The 23,952-nt window shown below is 50.9% G+C and overlaps 1 long non-coding RNA gene across 1 annotated transcript; it reads left to right on the top strand.

Moving 5' to 3' along the window:
- The first annotated feature begins 332 nt into the window (after positions 1-332).
- On the top strand, positions 333-16,888 carry LOC126545722 (uncharacterized). Its single transcript, XR_007602430.3, has 2 exons — positions 333-749; positions 16,415-16,888. It is a non-coding gene; the product is annotated as an uncharacterized lncRNA (long non-coding RNA).
- The last annotated feature ends 7,064 nt before the right edge of the window (positions 16,889-23,952 follow it).

Below are 23,952 nucleotides of genomic sequence, written 5' to 3' on the forward strand. Positions count from 1 at the left end.
CGCGCCGGACAGGAAGCGGCGGCCGAGGCGGCACAAAGAGGCCCCGGAGCCCTATTGGCGCGGCGGGGACGACAGGCGACACCGAAAAGCGGCGCCCCGCGCTTGAGGGGCGATCTGCGGACGGCGCCGGAATTTCAATGAGTTTCCCTCGCCGCCGAACCGCGCACAGGTTGGCAACCCTTTGCTTCTCCCCGCGGTTGTCCCAAGAAGGGGCGAGGGCGCGCGTGACGTAGCCTCGGCGGAGACAGCCATTGGGCGCGCGTGGCAACCAGAGGGCGTGCCGGCGGCCGCCCTAACGACCCAACAGTCCCGGCGGCGCGTTACGTCAGTGTTGACGCCGCAGTCCGCGCAGCAAGCGCTCAACCTCCCGCTCCTGACGCTCGCGACGCGGCGCTACAGGCGCTAGCGTCGTCATCGTGGTCGTCTGTCTCACGCGTGCCTCTCGGGCACCTCGCGGAAAACAGTCGGCTCTCGCGAAGTGTCCGCGCTCGGATGCTTAATCCCCCGCTGGCGCCGAGGAGGATACTGTCTTGGTTGGTGATGCGCACGGAGCCCCGCCAGCTCTCGTCGATCGGAAGACGCCTCGCCTAGTCGGGCTTCCCTGCAAGGGCGTTGGTTTATCGTGAGCGAGGTATGGAGTTCTTACTGTGAGTCAAACCCAGGTAGGAACTTCATACCATGCTCGCGATGGAATGCAACCCACTCATCGCTTCAAGTCACCGCCCGACGTCAGCGGTGTTGACGCCAAGGTGAGTCACCGCACCTCCAACGTGCTTGGCTTTTGGGTTGTGCAACGGGCGCTCCGGGGAGGGGCCCGGACCAACTTTTTGTCCTAACCCTTGGCTGACGGGCCGGTCGGAGGGCCGCAGGAATCGCGAGCACGGCTCGCCTTTCCTGTCCCGCTGCCAAAGTACGGGCCGCGCCAGAAAAGCGCACGAGGTCGAGCGGCGCCGCGCTGCGGCTGCAGCGCTGCTAGGCCTAGCGACGCCGCCGCCTCACGGCGAAGCATGCTTCAAGGCGATCGAGGGGGAAAAGCGCGTTGCGAAAGGAATCCCCGTCTTGCATCTCGCTAGATTAATCGGAGGCCGCCGGAGGGACAGGAAACAGCTTCTTGGCCGGGCGAGGGAGGGGGGCGCACGCTCGCCGACCAAGGGCGGAGGAAGCAAAAAATGCCTCGCACGAAACGTGTTTCCTTCTCAGTCGGGGCCGAGCAACAAACACGACAGCAGGAAAGCGTTGCGCGAAAAGCAGAGGCCGTGTAAGGCGCGCGTCCTCGTTTGGTGGCCAGATGCCCCCCGGTGTCACACGCCGCGTCGAGGGCCACGCGTGTGCCTCGCACCGAACGGCGCGCCAAATCGTCGCTACTCCCCCCCCCCCCCCCCTTTCTTTTTCTATCGCTCGCACAGCGCGCCCACGTTGCCGCATCTCAACTATGTTCGGCAGCACGAGTGTATTTCGGCGCCATGGAATTGTCTGTTCATTTTCCCTAATGAACAGAGAATCTTATGGCCACCGAATATGAACCCAGACAGTTATATACAGCCGTTGGACGGATGAAGTATTTGTACGTGTGTTAATTTATGTGCATGCGTTCATGGTTATTATATATTTCATGCATGATGAAACCAGTCAATCAGTTTATTATTACGACCTGTTGCTCAGATCCAGCTGGAACATACTGCTAACTCTTGGCATCAGGTTGTCTTCTTTTACGATTCGCGTCGGTAATTTTTTTTTTTTTTTCTGCCGGATATGTGGCCCTTTGCGTTTGAGCGCAACGCCTCATTAGTTGATATTGAAGACTAAACTACCATAACTACACAAACAAAAACAACGCATAACTGAGATAAAATATGTTTGCACATTGGTTTTAACGTTGCTTCAATCCGCTCATCCAAAGCACTTAAGTGTGGGCAATGGTTTTCGTGCTTAACATGAATGGAAAACAACGTCAAGGTAGAGACAGTATTGCTAGACGCAGGCTTAACGTTACGCACATCTTAACCACAAGACAATGGCACGTTCAGATCAGCTAGCTGGTCTGCACATTTAACTACGAGAATACGCCAAAATAATTCTCTGCGCCAGGTCTTGCAAATGTTTCGTGCATCGAAATAGCATGTACCCAGCCAATGCAACGACGCTACCGAAGCAAGCAATACGGCTTCCGCAGATTGTTTAACAGAGTTCCTTCTTGTCTGTGTCCTTCGTGCAACCGTGTCGTTTGTTCAGCAAGGAGACAGTATAAGGAGAGCTGTATTTTGCGCCGGCAGAGCACACGAGGAAATACCACGCGCATTGACGGTCCTTGTTCACGCTGCCGCGCTTGGGCGTCTGATGGCCACCCTCGCCGGCAGCGGGTGGTTGCGCGCCGAATGGGCCGCGGACAAGCCCACACAATAGAAGTTTGCGCAGTTTCTGCGAGCACATGGAGGCTCGAGAAAGCGAAAGGAGCTTATATAGCGCGTGCCCAAACCGCCGCCATTTTCCCCGCTTGTTCGCACGAGAGGAGCAAGTTCACTCGAGCAGCGAGCGTATACGATGCCGACATGTTTGGTGCGTATATAAACGCTTTGTACGAAGGCAGGAACAGGTATGCAACATACAGCGCCACCACATGCTGAGCGGTTTTTCGCAGCTTCAAGAACGTTTGACAAATTCCAAGTCGTATTGTCAGTGCAGGTCGTGACAGCATATGACTATGGACCTTATCACGGTTACTGTGCGCCGTTTATCAATTCCGTATGCGCTCTATAAGTGACAAGAAGCCGCTTGTAAAGCGCAACTTTAGGGGAAACCCCCACGAAGGGGAAAGCTAATGTGGTGCTGATTAGCACGAGTTGGTATTTTAAATCTGTGCCAGGCACTCAGCGCAATATATAGTTAGAAAAAAAAAACACATGAACAAAGAAACACTGGGGCACAGCGCTGAGGCCCTTCATGTATAGTGTACAGTGCTTTAAGTAGCACTTCGAGCGCTACGTGCACTTGAAAGGGCTTTAGAAACATTATAATGCCAAGTTCTCGGAATCCTATAGGTGTATTGCTTGAAGCCCATGGGGATAAACACAAGTAGCAGTGGGGTGTTTTTTTTTTAAATCATTATTACTTCGAGTATCGCGTTGTCACTAAATATAACTAGACACAGCACTCTGCCGGCAAAACAGCGACCTAGACAAGATGGCGCCCTTCCTCAAGAGCACCTCCCGGTCCTAACTTCATTCTCATGCCAGCTTGTGATACTTACTAGCATTATTCCCCCGCTAAAAATAAAGGCATCGTTCCGATGCTCGCCAAACTAGAAAGCGTAAAAGCAACAAGGCAGCGCGCACTGCTTATAGGGACTTCGAAGGACCAGTCCTTGCACCATTCTTCCTGGGTAGTCACGCGATGGGTTCAGGCGAAACCCGAATGCGATTAACTACAGAGAACTACTCCGATCTATACCTCACTCACCGCGTCGCCGCCAAGCGCATGACAATGCTTTGCATTTGAATAGAATATACGCAATGCACTGCGCGTCGTGTGTTTTGCTCCTCTATTCTGATACATGCAATGCATTGACCATTGGCTTAGCGTCGCCCATGCATAGTTGTTATTTGAACGTCACGTTAACCCTTTCCTCAGCCCGATATGTAGTCATCCTCGTACTAGTTTACACCGATGCAAGTACACCGGACGAGTCCCAGTATCGCCTGTAGGCATAAATATACTCTCGCCTTATCGGGTTATTCGTTTATTGTGAATAAGAACGGTGCAAAAAAGTACTATGTCAGGTGCCCCAGAGAAGAATATGTGCAAGACGACCAGGAATTGGATAGAGTGCTGTCGATTAGTGCTGCGCCGTGAACTCTGTGATTTCAGTTAAACCACATAAAACACGATTTACAGCATGGCCACGTGGCAACAGCTATTAAGAGCGAATGAGATGCAGGGATTTGTTTTATACCGCAGTTAAAACAATCCTGACCGTCCAAATAAGATGTTTGTGCGCTGAGCGAGGACAATTTACTTTTGCAATTGTTAAACTATTGGGCAACTTAGGTGATTAAAAATGCTTGCCGTACGCTTTCCGAGTCGCAATATTCAGCCAGCAGTGCCAGTCTAATATTCTGATTGGAATCAGAACAACCTAAAACGGGGTAAGCGACTCAAACGGTTTCGACAAAGAAGCAATACTCGCACTAAAAACGCCCGAGTGTCTATAATGATGATGGTGAGGTGCCTGCATGTTGTAGAAAGGTAAAGTTCGGGCCAACAACCGAGGGAGGGTCACACTCGTTGTCAGTGCGGCAAAGCTTCAAAACATTGAGATTGAGAGGGTTCGGGGCACGGATTGAGACAATCGCTATCTATATCGGCAAGGGAATAACGGTTGACTCCGGTACCAAAGTGAAGCGAGGTCAGCCAAAGTAACGAATAATGTGCTTGCGATAAAAGTTTTAAACATTAGGCGTTGAGGATTAAATTGGCTAATGATTTAGGCGAAGTTGAGACTCGTCGAGGCCAGAAACCATGGCATATATATAGTACAGCTAGCTGGTGGAAGCTGAAGGATAGTGCGGCACGAATAAAAATTCTAGAAAATTGTTACGTTTTCTTCTTTTTAAAAAAAAACGTTTATATGTTGGAAGTTAAAGGACTGAAGAACTCTCAACGTTGATTTTTCTCAAGAAACTCGATCTCAAGGTTTTCAAAATCGTCAAGTTAAATGCTATCTCTTCTGTAATATTTAAATGCGCGCCTCATAAACTTACGCATGCCATCGGGCTTTCTTTCTAGCTCCTGCAAAACGTCCATCACGGTCCAGTGCAGGTTCATTAACACTTGCAATGGCTGTTGATTATTTCTTCGCTGGTTCCTTTTCATTGAAAGCGTATTCTTTAGCACTGATAGTGGCCAAATGGTAACTCACAGCGAGAAAGACACAAGAGTGACCAAGGAATACTTTGTTCGGCATTGTTTTTCGGAAGTTTCTTTGTACTTGTCACTGAAAGGTGGAACCACTTGACGTATCTTTCTTTTTTGCGTAAACGCTTAGGTTGACACAGCTTTTCAGGATCGTCAACGACTGCATCAGTAAGCAAAACGTCCCTTTTGAAACACCGAGTTAAAGGTTAATGATTCGTAGTTGCCGTGGTACACGCAGACGTTACGACTCCCAGCGGCCAGCAACAGGCGCCAGTCGACTTCTCGTCAGTGTCTGGAACGTGGTCGAGCACGAGCTCGTGGAACGCGTGCTCTCCGGCCGCTTTAGTAGCGGCTTGCGAATATCTCCAGTAACGCGCGGCTTCTTGAGTGTATAGCACGCGAATGAAGGATATAGGACGCCGTGATAACGCTATCTTTTGCCCTTACGTATCCCTTTACAGGACCCCAGAGTCTCAGTAGGCGTGCGTTTTCGCATGTTGACGTCGTGTCAGGCTCAACGTGGAAACCGTCAACGTGCGCTTCTTACGAAGGGACGGCGGCAGCCCGAGCGATTCAATTCAATTCAATTTAGCTCGCACGAAAACTTGATTTCGTAGACATCTTAACCTGGAAAAAACGTCAGATAGCTTTTTTTTTTTTCGGGGCAAAACAACATTGAGTTACTTGAAGCGGGAATTCGGACCTCCCGCTCCTCTACGCCACTTTTAAGAGAAACATCCACTACATGTCGCTGGCACAGATTGGCTGTGACAATGATGGCAGCCCGCCCCGGCTAAAATAATGCGAGAGGGAAGACAGCAACGTAGACATCGCTGACACGCCTAAGAAAAAATGCTTGGTTTCCCTTAGCTATCTTTATTTCCTACTTAACGAAGGGGGAGTCCCTGTCAGAAAGTGCGAGCTTTAGGCTCACATTATCCGTGCCTGACACATTTTACAACATAGGTGACAGGGCAGAACGACTTTTTTCCATCGGCCACTTGGGGCCGTATTCTCCTGGTGGTTCACACGATACCTCAGTTAGTCACATATGCGTTTTCTTTTCTGCGAGGGACGTTAGTATCGTCATTTATTTTCACACGGAAACTTTATTGCAAAAAAAAAAGAAAGAAAAAAAAGATACACCATGACATCATAAGCTATACATCTTGCACTATTTTCCCACATAGTCGCCACCGACATTGAGGCATATGTCGTAGCGTGTAATCAGTTTGAAGACACCACACTGGTAAAGTTCGGTGTGCTACGATGCAAGGCCTGAGACATGATCTCTTCACCATACACGATCGGTAGTCATTCATGACTACCGGTCGTAATCATGACTACCGAACTGTGACACACTAGTTCTACGTGCCCATTCATATCGGCTAATAGCACGCACTTGCATTGGAGACCACGTTGTCAGCGCACGTCTGTCTGCCATCGTGATTTGTACTCGAATAACCTCGAGCACGCCGATCGGCTGATATAGTCTCTCTCCTTCGGCGGTCTGTGCATACGTCGTTCCTCCTCCGTTGACGTTCCTTCCGTCGTTGAACAGCAAGGGGCGTGGATCCTTATGGCAATTGTTTGTTTCACCTGGTGTACTACCTTCTCTTTCAAAAAAAAATGATGAAACTTACTTTCAGAACATGCCTCGTAGCTTTCTCGATGGTGAAATCAATGATTCCGCCGAAGGAAACTTCGGTGCTTCGCCTTTGCAAACGTCATTCTGCAGTGAAGCTCGCTTTGCGGTGGTCAGTAGAGAGGGACGAGGCTCGGCATTTCCCACGACATGCTAATCTTTCACAGTGATGTTTCAGACTTCAAGGTAATCAAAAACTCATGAAGCTGGAGCTCGCGATGCGCAAGGCAGCATACCGACGCGCCGAATGAAAGGCGGCGTGGGCAAACTATCCGGCTCAGCAGCGACAGGTCCGTTCACCAGTGTTCACATTACAAAGGCTAATTGCAGTAACAGAGCATTTGAGCACAGCGTTACCGCTCTAACACGACAGCTGCTGCCCCTGCCGGGCGCCAGCTGCGCATTTCCTGCGCGGTAGAGCTAGCGCGCGGGAACCAGACCGCGGCGGTAACGGTAACACTAGAGCGGTAACGTGCTAAAACGTTCTAACGATTCTTACCGGATTACAATTAACTTTAGTTGCCAGTTACGGCGAATATTAAATGCTTCTTGGGTAAGTTACCGAAGAAAAGTTGTGCAAGAATCTTTAGGTAATACAGGTTGCCCGAGCTAACATGCGCTAAGCTAAATAAGATGAAGAGAGAGCAAAGCCTCCTGTGCGGCTGAAACCAACTATGTGCTGTGAGTAATCACCTGAAGAAGGCTTCAATATTGCTTTCACAGTTGTTAATTAACTTATGTGGCTAATAAGCTTACGTTTTTATTGAATAAATTTATGTTCGTTATGTCAATATGAGGCTTTTAGTGCTACACATCAGCTTCAGTGTGTTTTCTTTCTTGTTTTTCCTTTGTGGTGCGCGATCCGTAGCGTAGTTCTTTTTCCCATTTGTGAAAGAAATCGCACGAAAACAAGTATTAGAAAAACAATAGTAACAAAAGAAGCCAACGTGGCGCCGAGCTTGCTCGCCAAAGCAGTATTGCTCTCAAACGCACTGCAAACGAATTAAACGTGCGCATCCATGGCCAGTTCTGTGGTTGCGTAAATTTGACAGGGTGCTTACGTTGGTGTGACCGCTAAATTACGGCTAGCGGCGAGCCTCACGTGTAGCATGAGCACAGGACAGTTTGTGACAGTGACAAGCAATGTGGGAAACCCACGTTATCAGGAGTCACGGCACAGGCTATCGATTTGCCGCGCGTCAGGCGAATCCGAACAGCGGCGCGAATTTGTATAGTGGTCATATGGAAGAAAGGCAATATATAATACGTGAGCGAGACTGGCCGGAAAGGATTAGTTCGTTCGCACTGTGTCAGAGCAGCAATGGTGCGGCGCGCAAGCAGGAGCCGCGTTGGCTCTGCTAGATCTCATTGCCTTGCTTTTAAACGTAGAAAAAAGAAGAGCCAAGAAAAAAAAATCGGACTGATGTTTTAAAATGCCGTCTAAGGAATGTGGCATTGAGATAGCGATCGTACAGTTACCTTTATAAGGTCTTCATTAATAACTATTTAAACCAGGAGATCACAAAAATGATCGAGGCTTCGTCAGGTGGCTTCTGTCGACATACAGTTAGTTTCACGGTCATAAGAAGCCTACGCTTTAAAGAAAGAAAGAAAGAAAGAAAGAAAGTAAGTAAGTTTGGTGCAAATTAGCTACCATAAAGAAAGGTTGTCAAATAACGTGCATGCGAACATCGTTTCGAAGAACAGGAAAATGATAACGAAGCGCGTCTTACGTCACACAGGTTCTCACTTAGCTCACCTTACTTGGTGCTACGAGAAGAGCAAACGCGTCACTTATAGCTTCCTTTAGGTAAGCTCATGGTCTAAACAAAGACACCAGAATCAATATTTAGGAACAGGTTTCGGTGCATTTCTTGGGAGAATAACTGGCGACGCCGGTTTTTATGTAGACTGGTCTTCACCTGTCTTGGTGGTACCGTCCACAGATATAGTGCAGATGTGTAATAGAAGGTACGTAAATTTTAGCGACCACTTTATTATTGATATTGAAATTACGATTTGGTTAAGTTCCAAACGCGAATAACAGAACGATCAGCGGTTAGCGCAAACGAAAACATGTTCTATAGTTCCTGACTTGGGGCCTAAATGTTGAACGTCGCGTCTGGAGATCGATGTGCATTTTCAAAATCTAGCGAAACCTTTCAAAGAGGTCAGAGAGAGCGTCGCGTTTTGAGCCGCAACTTGCTCAATGGCCGATGCGCAGCTATGGAAATCGCACGCTTTGCGCTGCACCGTGCAGTGCTCAGTCATCGATCCTACTTCAATGGCCAGCGCCTTACCCGAAATCGTTCCATGCGCAGCCGGCATTTGCTACTTTATATGCGGCGGGTGTTGTGGTTACTGCCAGGCACCAGCCAAAGCTTCTCGCTCGGCACGAGAGATATCGCTCTGTGGTAGAAGAGTGGTTCGCTCACACGGACAGGCACCACACATTCAGGCAGAAAGGAGGGAAACCTTAAAAAAACAGACGCCCTAGCAAGACTCACTCCACTTGTCGGGTACGCTTTATTTTCTCGTGTTCGCCCTTGTTTCGACGCGCCTTTGGAAAGTTCATTCGCCCACCCGACTTTCAGTTCTGTCGACTGAAGGCTATCATAACATCGGGAGCGTACAGTAAGAATGTGCATACGTAGTAAGCAGGTGTATACGTGCGCAAACACTACATCTTCGCATTCGTATGGCAAAGTGGCGGCCGCGAGGCGTAGAGGGAGGGCCGCGAGGCTCGCGTCGCATATGCATGGTACACCGACGTTGTAGCTCAACTAAGAGGTTTCACCTTGCCGCGGCATAACCGTGAAATCAGCGACCACATCGCACGGTCCGACGTGACCATGCCGCGCAATTGCGATTTAGCGCTCGGTGGCGCACTATACGGCGGAGCTAATTCGTCTTGTGCGGCGTCGTCGCCACGTTTCGCGCCATCGCCTCGACCCGTCGGGTGGAAAAAAGGGAACAAAAACCGAGCGCATCTTTGTGGACTGGCGTGACAGCGCCTTGCTTCAGCGGGTCATCGGGAACGGCAAGCTTTGGCGGCTTCTTTGTGCGGATACGATAGTGCCGGCTTTGTCCTGTTTCGATACGACGCGTCGTCGGGCGTGTCGGTTCAGTGGTAACGCTGCTGCGTCACCTGCTGATCCGAGTGCGGAATGTGACAGGGGCCAGTAAACTGTCGTTATTTGAACACGACACTTGCAGATTTTTCATCCGTCTGCCGTTGGCATCAGACACGTTTTAATTGCGAAGGTTTAATTTGTCAGCCAGCCTCCTAGCAAACCATTAAGTAATAGTAAAGAAGTTCACTTGTATTTTATTCTCGCTTTCTCTTTTAAAATTGTATAATTCATGGTCGTACAGCCTTCAGAAGAATGAGGAGCAGAGCGTGCTGATATAAAAGTGAGAGCTATATTTATGTGGAAGCCAGAGAAGCTTGTCGGCTTAAATGTGCTCACCCCCGCGCTACTCTTCATGGGAGGAGAAGAAGCCTTCGAAGAAGAAGGCCAGAACGTAACAGTTCAGTTTGTACGCCCAGATATGCCTCGATAAAGTAGGGAACAAGTTAGGCGCTTCCAGCGCCGTAAATGCTTGCCACCCGTTCCTTCCATGATCGCATTTTCACCGATCCACGGACATGCCGTAGGCATGTTCGACGTCTTGAAACAGGCTTTTCGTAATAAACGTATGAGCCAGTAACTTGGGCATATTTTTTGACGAACGGTCGTCTCGACAACGTGGGTATTTCACTTCTCTCCAGCAGTTTCGCCCGTCTGCGAACGAGACTTTTTAGAAATGCGAACAAGAATCTTTAGATCTAGAAACGATCGCGGTCTTTTAACTAATTTTTTATCCTTCCTTCAGTTTTCCTTTAATGTCAGACATAGCGTCAGCGCTGCATATGCGTGCAAAAAAAATATTCAAGAGGAAATATCTCACGAAGCATGTTTTCAGACAGCCAGACAGATGCACAACATCAAGACGCCATAGCACGTACTGCGCATAGTTTCTTTTTTCATCTTTCTTTCTCATTCTTCCCGCATAGTACGTCTGTTGTCAGTTATGAGCGAGAATTTATTGTGACGCACGACTTTAGTATCACAACCGTTCCTTATAACATAGCGCTCCTCTGAAGCAACACACGCATGCAATAAGCATGCGACTCCATGCGTTGCTCGCGCGTTGAGCGGCACTCAACGGCTTGACACTGAGTGCACTCCTCTCAGCGGTGGCGAATGATAACTACGGTTGGAGTAAACGTGGCTTCCAGCAATGTAAGAAGCCAAAATACGTACCTTGCTGCACAAAGAGCAATCGGAAATGATGGCATGCTCCCGGCGGCTTCAAGGGAGATTTCGTCACGGGGCCGCCATCGATCACGTATGCTCGGGCGTTTTTCCCTTTCCCTGGACACAGCTCTCTGACGCGCACATCCAGCGTCACACTCGAGCGTAAGCGCGCAAAACAACATTACCATTAACGTTGCACTATTCGCCATCTAGCCCGCACAGCTGTGCAAAACCACCGGGCGCCTAAGTATAGCACCTATTCCTCGTCGTGCTCGAAGGGTATTTTTTTTCTTTTTTTTTTCCCTGCTGCATTTGTGCGCATATAAATGAAAGTGTGCAGACCTTCTTCGTGTAAGAATTGAAGCAGTGGCTTCAATTCCACTTTTTTTTTGCGCTCACCGGAGCCGCAGCATGCAGATTGCTTGGGGCATGGCGGGAGAGCTGCGCGGTGGGATCTGGAGGAAAAGCATAGTGGAGGCCGTCAAGTTAATTGTTGCGGTCTGGGCTTATTTAGGTGCGCCTGGCATTTTTGTTTTCCAGTTGTTACGTATTCGGCCTCCGCGCTTGCGTTTCCACCTCGTGCCCGGCGGCTGAATGCCGCGTATCCACTGTGCCACAGCGATACGCGCAGAGGCTCTACAGAAAGGAGGAAATTAAAGGCAACAGCGGAGTTCCACTGGAGTAGTAAATCTTATTATGTGCTACGCCGGCATCACGTATACCAGCGCAGGAAATGTCAACTGGCCTAAGGTTCAGCAGGTGCAACGTAAAGCGAACGGCACGAATTAAGGCGGAGTCAAGAACATACCAGCGCGCTCGCGAACGTGGCAGCCCGTTGAATGAGTGATAGCGGTCGTGTGCGCGAGTGGGTGGGACCAGGTTCTCACCCTTTCCCTCGCATTTTTGCAACAGCGCGGGGTGCACGAAGCGAAGAATAAAGTGCACTGCTAAGTCTGTCCCCCCCGCAAGCAGTCGAACGACGAATCGTCATTATAAAACTTTGCGCCTCCTGATAACGCCGAACTTAACCGCCGCCTGCAGAGGCGAGCAGCTGACGCACTCGAAACGGCCCATCTCCGGCGCTGTCAAAAACACCCTCTCAAGTGCCAACGAGACTCGGTGCGGTACGTGCACCGTATATAGACGCGTCAGCTCCTCCGGCACCGGGTGCACGGATCTAAGGCGATGCGCGCAGGGGCAGGCACCCACAGCGCCCACGTTTAGGGCTCCCTCTTTTGTCGCTGGTTCCCCTCGTGCTTCGCTACATATTGATCGGAGCGCATGGCAAACGAAATTCGGCGTTAGCTGTGCAATCACCGCTTTTCTTTCTTCTTTTGGTAACGAAGACGCCGTTTGCTTCCGTCAAAAGTGTCTTAGCGCCATACGCGCGACTTAGTCGATGGCGAGCTTTGTATGGCCTATATATGTCCGCCTGCGCATGCTTACTTTTGTGCCTGCGATTTCCCGACGTATAGCGCCGGCCGCGGTCAGAGCAAAGTGTATTTGCACAGTTGTGACCACGAACGTGCGCGCTAAAGGCAGCCAGACAGCTAGTTAACTTCCTGCGGTCTACGGGCCTGCGAAATATGTGCTGGGATATTGATGTGCACCGCCTCAATTTCGTGCGCCGATTTCCGTTTCGATACCAGTCGTTCTTCCTTTTTCTCTTATCTCATTGAGTCCTCTTTCCCCCTCCAGGGTAGCAAACCTGGATTTTTTTTCTGGTTACCCTCCCCTGCCTTTTCTTTGTTTCTCTCTCTCTCTCTCTCTCTCTCTCTCTCTCTCTCCCTTCGTAGTACAACATGGCGCAGTTAAAAGCGTCGTATATTGAAAAATAAGCAGAGTGGATCTCCGAGGGACTTACAGTACTTTTATGTTCGGGGACCTATGCGCGCGCTACGAGAGATTCACTGAAAAAAAAACCAATAAATACGTTTGGCGAATTGCTTCACACGTGTTCAACAAACAATATTTTCCTAAATTTCCTGGCACCAATACGACATTTCTTAACATCACCGAGTGCTACAGTAAGAGTTCCTAGCGTCGCTTACCATACGCAGGCCGGATCGCACTGCTCGAACTTCGGCGAGCGAGGCATATATATATAGAAGGCATAAAAGCAGTGATATTCTTTCGTGGTCCTAAGAGCTACGTATTTCCATTTCATTGCGGCGGCTGCGTCTACACAGGCAACAAAGCGTCGGCTTTCCCCAGTCACTCGGCACGCACGCGTTCTCTGCATCGCGGAGAAGTAAAATTCTCAGTAATGACTTCGCGTTGAATGGAGAATTCGCCGCTTCCGTCAATGTCAAAATGTGGTCACTTGATAACAATAACTGACTAAACTGCAGAGAAACAGTGTAAACTTCTCCTTCACCCTATACGCGTTTGTTTACGGACCAATTGGAATGCGTGTGCACTTCAGAACGTGTCGTCCCCATTCATCGCAGTTCGCTCGCTTTACGGACGTCATAGCCATTATTTTGAGTAGCAATACTGTCATGCGTTATGCGCTGCCTATGTATACGCACACGTGATTCCCTAACCTAACGTAGCAGGGTCGTGCAGCTACGTTAGGTTGGGAAATCATGGGCGCGCATACATAGGCAGCGCACAGCCCGGGCACGCTCGCTGCCTCGAGTTACAGCTGCGTGACACGGCAACCGATCGATTCCTCGTCGCGTAGATATACGATCCTGCGTCGCTGTATTTTGTCCCTCCGCCGATGCCTCGTGCTTTTTTTTTTTTTTTTTTGCCGCCTCCGCTTTTCCACGCTCGTCTCGCTGCATAGACGACGTGCCGCGCGCGCTGCTGCTGTACCTTCACTCGGCAGCTGTGCGCAGTGTACAGGTGTGCGTCCGCTTCTCGCGAGCGACGAAGAATGCACGGTCCGCTCTCCCTTCCACCTGTGATCTTTCCGCGTCCCGGCCCATTGTGATAGCCTGCTGACGTCAGGCACCAGAGCGGCAGTCTGCGCGCGACATTTGGGCTGCTCGTCGTTGAATGTGATGCAAACCACTCTTATGTAAGAGAAGGAAGCTCGCCGCATAACGTTGCCTGTATATGTAAGCTATGTAAACAGAGTTTTATTTCCCATTCCACCGCGTCGACTATGCACAAGTCTCTTGCAAGCAAAGCGCGATAGAACGGGGCCGTTCGCGAGGGCGCCATTCGAGCGGCACGGCGGCCAGCCTCGCAGCTTTCGCGCGCTCCACGCGTCCGAACAACCGTCTCTTGTTTGAGATGTAGGCCAAGAGAGAGGACTGTTCGATCGCGCGGCTTTGAGAACGATCGAGGGCTTCCATCACCGGCACATGGGTGGGCTCCTTGGCTACGACCTCATCTGATCGGCGAGCACGTACCACACGAACCAGTTCTTCCGCCGCCCCGGGTAGAGCCGGGGGAAACGGCGAGACCCGACTGGTTTCCGCCTCGTCGTGGGCCGAGGCCGGCCTTGGTCCATACAGGCGCGCGTGGACAGCCCGACGAGAGCACGTGCCGCGCCTACGGAACGGGCTGCCTTGGCCCGGGGCGTCTAACGAATGACTCCGGCAGCCCAGAACAAAGGAGTGAGTCGCCGCCGACTCCGCGGCGCGCGCGGCTGCAGTGCCGCCGAGCGGGTATAGCTTGAGCGACGACAGGGGTGTTTGGGCGCCCAGAAGTTGCACGTGGGCGCCCGCTGAGTGAATCGGCAGCGCTGAATAAGCATCGACGGAGGCGAGCTTTTCGTCAGCTGCGCCGGCGTGTTTCCTGGGCACGAGGCGAACGTTATGAATACGGAGAAACCGTTCTCGCGCCGCCCTCGCCGATGGCAGTTTGTTGGCACCCGCTACCTCGGAATGTTTGCGCGTGCCTCCCGCTGAGCCTACATAGATTCCCGCAGCAACGCCTCGGCTATTGTTTAGTCTCTGTTTTGCGTCCGTTGAATTATACCGTGCCTAAATTTGGCGCGCTGATGGCAGCTGGGTAAATTAAAGACACGATAAACGAACATGCATGTTAGGTCATCACTCGTGTGTGCCGAGCAAAATACAAATGTATTGGATCAGTTAATTGAAACGCGCGTTTAAGATCCGGGGTCAAGATAAGTGGCATGGAAAGGGGAGCGCAAGTAAGTGCGAGCCACCGACGAGCATTGCAGCAAGCATTTTTCACCCATATTTAAGAAAAAAAGAAGAAAAAAAACACGCTGGCACGTGCAGCGATGAGTTGCGCTGGTTGAAGTTACATCGGCTACATATTTAGGTTCCCTTTTGTGCTGTCACTCATTCGCATATCTCGCATAGCTGGTACATGTCACTTTCTTTCCTTAAAACATTTTTTTCGAAATATCGCTAAAGAAAATCCCTTGTTCAGGATTGTCCAGCCATACCATCGTTCCTCCTGCTCAGCTATATTTAGTGAATTATAAATGATTCTTTATGCATCAAAAACTGCTTCAGCAGTAATGGTTTCATCTACTTTGAAAACGCGTGGAACCGCGTGATTTATCGTGGTGTGCGACTATACGAGCCACTCACACTAATCGATGAAGGTCGGGTATCGTTACCTTCTCCAGTATTGGCCCTGACAGGCCTCGATCCGCGCGCATATACACCTGACGGGTTAAGCACGGGTTACATATGATCCCTTCTTGGGCTAGAAAGTATCGTGAGGCGCGTAGTTCGGCCGGAAACGCCGATAAATTGTTTGCGTTATTCTTACGGCCACGTCGTACAGACAATCTCGAGCGCCACGCGGCGTTATCTGCGGCAGCTAACCGCGACTGCTTCGAAGCGACAAAGTCGGTGCGTGCAGCAGCGTGCAAAGTGCCGTGGAATGTTGCCACGTGGGTGACACATCGCAGTAACCTTTACGTCGTAATGCATAGAATTAAGTAGAGCGCACGTGCAAGCGAGTAGCGCCTCGCTGGACGCTCCAAGCGCGCCGATATTCCGTCGCCGCAAGGAAAGAAAAACAGGCGCTCGGTGTAGCTGTGCGTTTGTTTGCATGCATGCGTGTTTGGGAGGGAGGGAGAGAGATCACGCTCAATGCTAGCGGCCTAATCAGGAACAACGCAGCTGCTCGCAGCGAGTATATCTCTGCGCGCGACTCGCCTGCGGGTTTCTTGTCGGTAAATCACTGACAGTCATGTCGCTTGCTTTGCGCAGGCACAGCGCTCTCGTTGCGACTGAAATGTATTACAAGAAAGCATCGAATTGTTCGCCTCTCACTTCTTTGCGTGGCTCATCGCAGCCTATTTGCGTCAAAACGGCCGGCGTACAAATGTGTATCAATGGCGACATATTGGTGCGCCATGCTCGTTGCGCTCAACGGAGGCGGAGAGAGCGCAGACTACTGCGCATATATAGCATCTGTTTGCAACGCCTGTGGTTATCGAGTGCCGCGGAACTGTGGCCTTTTTTACTGTATATCCCTGCTCGGCTCCCGTGCAGTGATCGAGGTTTAGAAGCCGCCAATATTTAGGAATATGGTCACAGTGTGTGATTTTTTGTCTCGTACTTATTCGGCAATAACAATACGTGTCTGTCTTCCTTTTCGTTTCTTTTTTCCTTAGGTATTCAGCCGAGTCGTGGGCCTTGCGCGAGCGTCGATGTGCGCGCGGAACGCATGGACGTGGCTTAGTCATCTCGCATAGGCCACCTCAATAAGCCCCTGCCAGCCATGCATGCCATGCCGAGAGCCTGCATGCCATCATTCGCGTGCACGATGCCAAGGAGGCGGCGCCTTGCACGCCGCGGCGACACGGGTTCGGCGATGCTGGCTGCGCCGCGCTGTCGCTCTCCCTGCGGGCACTCCTCCAGCCGGAAGCCGACGAGCCATTGGGATTAGCCAGGAAAAGAAAGGAAGACTAAGCGCGTTCACCACCTTTTGCTTCACAGACACTTTAGCTCGTCGAAGCTCCAATGTCAGTGGACAAAAAAAAAAAAACACACACACACACACACAATTGCAGGTAGGTGCACCGTCATCTCGCGCGTAGTACGGGTTGCGGTGATACTCAAAGACAATAAAATTTACAGTGAACCAAGCTGTGGATAGTTATCACTTTGTTACGGCTGCTGGCAATGCCAGCGTGCGTCGGTCTTATCTTTTTTTTTTTTTAATTTAATTCGTTCTGCCTAGACTGTGTCGCGCTTTGGCGCCTGTTTGGTCACACTTCTGCGTTTTCTGTCAGCGACCAGAGCGCCGCCGGCACTTTCGCAGCTGTTCTCAAACAGCTTACGTCGACCGCGCAACTTTGGCTTCGTCACGATGCATTTACGAGCTTGCGGGCGTTAACAACACGTCACATTATACTGGGACGTCATGTGTGCGCACGGGTACACATGTGGAGCTTCTGTTGCTGAGACGAAAAGCTCCCTTAAGTCGTGTAGTGGGTTTAGAAACCTTAGATGACGCACATTACCGAACTTTCTCTCGAAATATTTTACGAGTGACCAATTCGCAGATATAATTTCGAGGTGATCGAGCATTTTTCTTTATAGCTTAGTGTTGAGTAAAGCATAATCGTTTCTACCCCTCGTGCAGGAAGTGGCTGCGCCACAAACACACCATTTTGCAAGGTTGCGCTGTCTTTGTGCACTCTGCGTGCATTATGTCAAGGCTCATACTCGACTTACTCGCTGTAGTAATTAAACGTACTCATTGAGTCCACGAGCTATGCCTTGCAAGTTGTGCGGCAGAGACAATCACGTTGCTGAGTATAGTTTGAGTCACGTCATAGATCGACGTGCGTATAAGTAGACAAGCATTTACTATACTGAAATCCCATGTTCTAATAATCTTCGTCTTCAACGTGCTGACAGCCATACATTGTCTACCTCTGATATTTCTCTTAAAAAAAAAAGAAATAAAACAGAGGTATGGGAGGGAGAAACGTTTTGTCACCTCGGGAGAAACATTCTAATAATTTCGCTCAGTCTAATAATTCGCTCTTCCAGCACTAATAATTTCACTTCATCGCAGTTTCATATATATAGGAAACGGAAAGAACGGTGGCGTTAACCTGAGTAACGAGTACGTCCACACAGATTTCAGAGCTGGATGAATCGCTGAATTATACTGGGCCAGAATTCACACGAGTTATTGTTCCGTTCGTAAGAAAAGACGCCAGCCATTTGTGATGTCGGACATACTATTAACGAAACGCGCCAGTCAATGCAACACTTAACAGCAACGATAAGCTTCGTGAATTTAGCGCCTGGATTTTGGCGAGTCGCTCAATCGCGTTCTCGGTACAACCAGTCGCTTACAGCGCTTCGACCTTGCGGCTTGCACAAAGTTGGACGCACATGCTTCTTTGGTCGTTCTATGGAAGTGTTACGAAGGTCACGTGAAGCAGCAACTAAGCTTGATTACGAACCCAAGCCGGCTCCAATACGAAGCCTGACTGCCACTATTAGAGCCAGCCTACTCGTAGTATACAGCTTGAATGCTGCGTTACACGACTTGGTTGCGCTTCCGGAACGTTCTCAAACGGACCGGCGGCGCCGCACGCGTATCTTGTACGGCACCCACGCACAGTTGAGCGAAGTCGATCGAGCCCCCCCCCCCCCCCCCCCCGGTATCGTCCCAAAGAGGCACTGACGGCGTTGCGTTCTCTTGTAGAGTCCCGCGCAGCGCGCCACGACATCGTCTGACCGCTTCACTTTCCAAGTGCGAGGACTTTACGACGAGCACGCAGCTTCGTCACAGGCCGGAGCGGTCATGCGTGAACGCCTCGAGAAAGCCGGACGCGCACAGTCGCACAGCGTAGCTCGCTCACAGCGGCATATATGGCATCAACGGCGGCGGCGGCAGACGCCGTGCGACGCCCACGTAAGGGGCCTGCGCTGCCGACCCGACTGAACGCGTGCCAAACGTGAATCAACTCGCTGCGCCCGCATGCGCTCAATTCCGAGCTCCGCGGAAGCCGGAGGTCTTCGTGGGGCAGTCCCCGCAAGGCCTCGCTCTCGTCGGTGAGGACGTGGCACGCTACGTCCACGATGAATGTGCAGTGAGGACATGTGGACGAGGCAAGTCTCCCTGGACGAGTACCATCACTTCGCTCTATACGCGTTGCTCGTTTTTGAAAAATTCGGGCAGCATATAGGTACGAAGAAGAAAGAAAAATCGAGGCAGAAATACAGATATTTTCTAAGTCCTTGCAGTTCATTAGCCCCATGCTACTGATTGCCGGCTCAGATTCTCTCATACTGACAAAGAGATTCAGGTGCGCCCGTGTAACATGCCAAGTACTTTTCAGGCGAAATCACGTCTGTCACTGTATTTGTCTAAGGCACAGACACTGATCGTAATAGTCGCTGAACGATAGGGTCACAACCACAGGGGCATGACAAGAACGGCGTGGGTCTTGAACGAGCGTATCTGGCGTGCGAGCCAAAAGGACAGCCGAGACGTCCGGGTGACTCGGAGGCCAGAGCACGCGTTTTCGTGCGTCGTCTTTTTGCAGGCCCCGCAGCCCTTTCGAGACAGATAAAGACGCCCGCACCATTGTACCCCCGTTTCCCCGTCCCGTTTCCTCTTTGCCCTTCAGCGTCTCAGCGCGGAGCGGCTGTCTCGAATGACAGCGGCGGCAGCACAGCCGAAGGGGAGAGCCGAAAAACCCAACCAAACGGGGGCGAGCCAAGTGCGTCCCGCGAGGGCCCACCGGGGTTATGTAAAGACACCCGACCGCTTCTCCTTCGCGCGGCAGCGTCTCTCTTTATGTACCGTTACGCATGGGAACGGGTGGGGCCGCTGGCGGCTCCAAGGTCAGCGTCGTCTGGCCCGGTTCAGTTCGCCTCACAAGGCGCCAAGTGCGCGCCTCTTTGTGTGATCGGCTCGGTTCAGTCGGCAGTTTTGTTTCTTTGTATATACGGCAGTGCTCCCGTCCGCTATCTTCCACTCCGCATGCACGCGTTATACGCCATTATGAACGGCTTCGATGACACGAAGCTCTGACTTACGTCCGCTTTGTTGAAACTTCGTGTGGCACAAGGCCCGCGTCGTTTGCCCTCGAAGAGAGGCCGCTCGAAGGCACACCGTCGAAACTAGACCCGGCAATGTTACTTTACGAGCAGCTCACGCGTATACGTATATGCGCATGCATTTAGATGTCCTCGTCGGCGTCGCAAGGGAAAACATTGCGAATAAACGGAGCTAAAGGTTGCGTAGGCGGCCTGTTCTGCAAGTTGCGTAGGCTGCTTTTTTTTCGCTCTCCACGGCGCATTTGTCAAATGCGCTAGCCCTTGGTCCGGCGTACTTGATGTCTGCGCGCACGCGCCTGCATGTGCGAGCGCCCATTCCCCTCAAGCGCTTGCATCTTTCTGACCTCGAGAGCTGCAAGCGTCCTTCCTCGCCAAGGCCGCGACGAGGAATTAAGACGTGTCGGCTTGGTGTTGGCTCGCGTCACGAACTCTGACCCGCCGAAATGATGCATTCGCTCTAGCTATCCTTGTGATACAATGTATGGAGTGTATGTAGTTGGCTCGGAGGCCACGTTCATGCATGAACATCGGCTGCGCGCTTCGGCGCCCGCGAATGCATGCAATGACAGAGTGAAGTGCCCATGCAAATAACCGATCGTGTATATAGAAACAACTCCCGACTGAAGTAAAACGCGAGGCTCAAACATTTGCTTACGTTGTTCGCACCTGCTAGTCCGGCAGTGGTGTCGTGGCTTGCACGTAGCACTATACAGTATACACATGGCTGCGCGCGCGTCGAGCGCGACATTGAATGCGGGTAAGCCGTGCCGCCGCATTTGCTTCGCAACACCGTGAGCGGTATACGCGCTGGGTACACACTGCGCGTGCATCGGTGCGGTGGCGGCCGCAGCCATGAGGCAGTCCTTGCGGCGCGCAACCTTCCCAGGCGATCACTTCGTGTCGGATCAGGGTCACAGCGACGACGCGTTTCTGCGGGCCGACCTTGGGCCGCTCTCGTGGTTGGCGGGGCGCAGCACAATGCGCCCTTGCCGGGAAGGACGGCTTCTCACCGGCCACCTGTCCACACGGCGCACAGCCTGCGCGCTTTGATCGGGCCGTGCTGGGCCGCACAAGTGAAGCTCGGCTCCACGACGCGCTCAGGCCCCGATTTCGGGGCACGATTGGCGCGCTCCGTGGCAGAGTCACGAAAACTGCAGTTGACCTGTTTCTCCAGCCGTCAGTGAAAGGAAGCTTCTGGCTGCTTCTCTTACACCCCTCCCACTGACACGGGCATTCCAAATGTCGTTAAGCGGCGCCTGACTTATGGCCTGCCGAAATTATTGGGAGTTACAAATTAAACCTAACCGCATGTATATTTTCAAACATTTGACATGTACTTAGGGAATAATTGCAGTGAGATTATTCGTACAACATAACGTACGACTGTTGTGAGCCGTAACTGAGATTAAGCTTAACGGTTATTAACAAGCTTACGAAAGTGGGGCACGAGAGGAGTCAACAAAAACTCGACCAAACGATGTTCGATCCTGGACATTGGCATGCGTGTGTGTGTTATATGGAGAAAGGGGTAGCCTCAACTTCTTTAACAATCCCTTTGGATAGCACGCTCTAATGCAGCGTATACCTTCTAATTTGTCTACAGCTAATAAACACCAAACAAACACAAATCCTGCACGAGGGGCTTAGTAATTGGTGTGAGCTGCACAGGATAAATGTAGCATATGCAGTTTGAGCCATAGCATGTAGCAGTCTGTAACAGCCCATAGTTTGTAGGAGCTGTGCGCGTAGCCTATTAAGAAGCGCAGAATTTGTGCAATCAGGGCTGTTGCTGCTGTTTATTGTCTGCGAAGTGTGGGGAGTTTGGCCAATAAATTATCGGCTATCCCAGAAGCAGTCAAGGAAAAAAACATACAGTACTGTACGTATGTGGTCCGAGTGCTGCAAAAAATAGTTCTCGCACGACAGATCAAAAGTTCCACAACTAGTGAGAGGTGTTCCCACGTGAACGCTCACGCTTAAACTGAGAAACGTGACTACATCAGAATAAAATACAATAATTAACGAAGCGGCAACACAGGCTGTCGCTGTGCAGTTGTACATGCTCCACTCGCTCTGATGCCCATTTTCAAGCCGAACATAATCTCAGCGTTGGATATACACATTAAAAAAAAATCAGGTAAGGGGAGGGTTTCAGCGGTGGGCCTTTCTTTTGCTGTTCGAAAGGTCGTTTCGGCGAGCAGGTTAGTCCACGTCACCGCATCATGCAACGCATGGCGTGCGCTGGGCGGCGTGAGTATGCGGTCAACAAGGCCGATGGCACTGCGCCGACAACCCGACGATCAGGACACGTCTGTACCACGGCGGCCGACCATCGCAGCGCCCCCAGCGCGGCGCCCGGGGGCCCCGCTCGCCGACGATGGCCTCGCTCTCTCGGCAGGCGGCGACATCCGGAGCCTTCTCCGCGCCGAGGCCCCTCGGGGCCACGCTTACGTGCTTGCCGCCGCCGACCTTCTCCTTGAGGCCCCGCGACAAGATGAATGACGCTCGGGTTTCCCACGCTGCGCCGCCTAACCCCTGCGCCCCTCGCGCGCCCATGCCCACGCCGCCACCGTCTTGTTATGCTCGCTCCCTCCTGTTCAATCTCTTCGCCGCCGCTTCCTCTCTTTGTTTCTTTTCCTCTGCTTATTTCATTCTTGCCAGGCACCAACTTTTACGTAAGCGCCACTTTCACAGTTTTCATGCTCGTATACGCATTTACTTTCAAGGAAGTCTCGTGCTTTCTTCCATACGCTATATTTAGTCTTTTTTTTTTTTTGCCCCCCGTGCAATTTTTCTTTTCTCGACAACGCGGCTTCTCCCTGTGTTATTCTGGGCAATTAATGCTGCGCACGGTGCCATAACAAGTGTGCGGCCACCACCACACTCATGGTGTATCAAGCATCTGCTATTAATTCTCAAGCGACAGGACACCATAAACTCTGACATCGCGCCTTAAGTAATGCGAAAATAAGCAACAAAATAACAAGACGTAGAAAAGAAAACACGTGCCTTCTATAGACAGAAAGTCCGACAGCGGCTGCAAGAAGGCGTGATACAACCTGCAAACTGCCGGACGAAAGGACAGCCGGGTTTCGAGGCGCGCACGCGGACTATGCGTACAATGCACATGGACCGGGCCTGCAGTCTGTGGCCGGCCCAGGCGTCACTGCGGTACGTTGCATGCCGAGTTTGAGGACACCATTGTTCCACTCTTGGCCGCGATGCCCGCGTGAACACGTGCAAGGAGAGAAAGCGACGACTCTCTCCGTTAGAATCGGTGGACTTCACGTACGGCGCATGTCATGCCGAGCCCTATAGCAATATTCCCAGCGAATGTACGCGAGCCTCGCGTAACGGAGTTTTGAAGTCTAAGATGTATAGAACGAACACTCACCGTGCAGTATACATTTCAGTTTGACGCGCTGTAGAGCCGGCTTCAAGTAACAGCCTTGTAAGCAGAAGTGGGCAGGCACATCGCCATCGCATTGAACATCGCTGTACCGTGCTTTTATTACCAGTATGCGTTTACTAAAGATGAGTCGTCTCACAAAAGATGTTTGTAACAATACAGCGACTGTTTAACTTAGTCCTTACTCTATATGTTAATTACTAACTTTGTGACTAACATCTTAGCAGAGCGAGAAACCCATGTCCACTTGCAGAGTCATTAAAAAGTACATACGCTGAACGAGTGTGCTTGCGTGCTTTCTCGTTTGAATACACTTTTTACCTAGTTCCCCGCCAGCAGCTCACCGTGTATGACATTGCAAGCACGAACACGCGTGCACAAACCTCTAAGACAATTTCTTTTGTTATTTATTTATTTATTTATTTATTTATTTATTTATTTATTTATTTATTTATTTATTTATTTATTTATTTATTTATTAAATCTTTAGTTATGAATTTGACTGACCATATCCGAACCCAGCAAGTGACTCCGACCAGACTTAAGAAAGAGACGCCTTTCTGCAATAAGCTAAGTCTTTTTGAGTGTTTTTTAATTCATAGTGTGTGATTCATTTTCTTTCGTCTGTAACATTGAATTTATCATTCTTTGCGCATCTGCGAGCGAAAGTTACTGTCGCTATAGTCACTGGCATTATATCCGCCCGCGTCTTGG

This window comes from Dermacentor andersoni, chromosome 1 (assembly GCF_023375885.2).
Source record: "Dermacentor andersoni chromosome 1, qqDerAnde1_hic_scaffold, whole genome shotgun sequence".
Taxonomy (NCBI): domain Eukaryota; kingdom Metazoa; phylum Arthropoda; class Arachnida; order Ixodida; family Ixodidae; genus Dermacentor; species Dermacentor andersoni.